Consider the following 1,975-nt stretch of genomic DNA (forward strand, 5'->3'; position numbering starts at 1 on the left):
TTGTAACGAGTGGTGACTGGTGTTTTGTTTTCCAGTTATTTTAAGTGTCCTGCAGCACATAAACAGGAAATCTCACTATGAGAAGGCAAGAAAACTAAAGAGAATAACACCCCCCACCCCCAACCCCAATCATCATATGAAAAGAAAGGTGGACATCATCAACTTCACGGTGAGAAAATTTAAACGCTTTTCATTAGAAATGTTTGAAAGTCTGAATTTTGAAAATATCACCTAGGTTAGAGTTCTTATGAAACTGTCACGATCTGGTACAGGGATTCAACGCAGCGCGGTAAGGTATCTCCAAGGTGTGGTTTATTTACAGTGCAGTGCAATATATGTACAGTGAAGGGATCCAAAAACTCCGGGGGGGAATCACAGGGTAACTCGCTCACGTCTTCTCCGCTCACACTCACACACTTTCCCGTAGCAGGGAGGTCGCAGGTCCGGGGGGGGGGGGGAGATCTGAAGCAGACGAGAAGGCAGGTCACCAACAAATCACAAGTCACGGATATGAAGCACAAGAGCTGTGAGAACACTAACGTTAGGGGTACAATCATCCAGCGACGAGAGGATCTGTGTTCCAGCCTCAAATAGTGCTCCTGGTGATGATGGGTGAGTGTTGTCAGGTGTGTGTGTGGGCCAAGGGCGGGAGCCCACAGTGAGCTCCGCCCAGGCAGAGAGGGAGAAAACAGCAACAGCAATTGTAGCCTTGTGGGGCCGACCGGGCAGGCACGGAGACCATGACAGTACCCCCCCCTCAACGGGAGCCTCCCGGTGACCCACCAGGCTTACCTGGATGCCTGCGGTGGAAGTCCCGGAGCATGGCAACATCCAGGACAGCAGCTCGAGGCACCCAGGAGCGTTCCTCTATCCCGTAGCCCTCCCAGTCAACCAGGTACTGAAAACCCCGACCCCGGCGCCGGGAGTCCATGATGCGGGTGATATTGTAGACCAGCTGACCATCCACGAGCCGGGGGGGCGGCGGGGCCCTGGAGGGAGGGCACAACGGGCTGGAGAGCACCGGCTTGACCTGAGACACATGAAAAACATTGTGAATGCGCATGTTGCGCGGCAGCTTGAGGCGGACAGACACAGGGTTCACAATGGCCTCAACGGGAAAAGGGCCAATAAACTGAGGAGACAGCTTCTTCGACTCAGTCCGTAGCGGCACAAAACGGGTAGCCAGCCATACTTGTTGACCGATGGTGTACACGGGGGCCGGTGTCCGGCGACGGTCAGCGAGGGTCTTGTTCCGCTCCTTAGTACGGAGCAGGGCAGCCCGAGTCGTCCGCCAGGCACGACGGCACCCGCGGAGGTGAGCCTGTACAGAAGGAACGGAGTGCTCACCTTCGATGGCCGGGAGCAAAGGTGGTTGATAGCCCAGGGACGCTTCGAAGGGAGACTTGCCCGTGGCGGAGGATGTGTGGCTGTTGTGGGCGTATTCGATCCATGGAAGCTGTTCACTCCAGGTCGATTGGTTGTGCGAAGTGACACAGCGGAGGGCAGCTTCCAGCTCCTGGTTGGCCCGCTCCGATTGCCCGTTACTCTGTGGATGGAAACCGGAAGACAGACTGACCTTGGCCCCCAGTGCGGAGCAGAACTCCCTCCAAACACGGGACGTGAATTGCGGCCCCCTATCCGAGACGATGTCCTCGGGGATCCCGTGAAGACGGAACACATGGGAGGTGAGGAGCCGGGCCGTCTCCAAGGCCGAGGGGAGCTTCGGGAGGGCGACGAAGTGTGCAGCTTTGGAGAAACGATCGATAATGGTAAGTATGGTGGTGTTACCAGCGGAGGGCGGCAGGCCCGTGACAAAGTCCAAAGAAACATGGGACCATGGTCGAGCTGGTGTAGGGAGAGGCTGCAGAAGACCCGGTGGAGGGCGGTTCGAAAGCTTATTCCGGGCGCAGGTCGAACAGGCGGCTACATACTCCTTGGCATCCCTAGTCATAGCAGGCCACCAGAAGTAACGTCG

The sequence above is a fragment of the Copadichromis virginalis genome, linkage group LG5 (assembly GCF_057382275.1).
Source record: "Copadichromis virginalis isolate Kocher_CV1m ecotype Utaka linkage group LG5, C_Virginalis_male_GT1.1, whole genome shotgun sequence".
Classification (NCBI taxonomy): Eukaryota; Metazoa; Chordata; class Actinopteri; order Cichliformes; family Cichlidae; genus Copadichromis; species Copadichromis virginalis.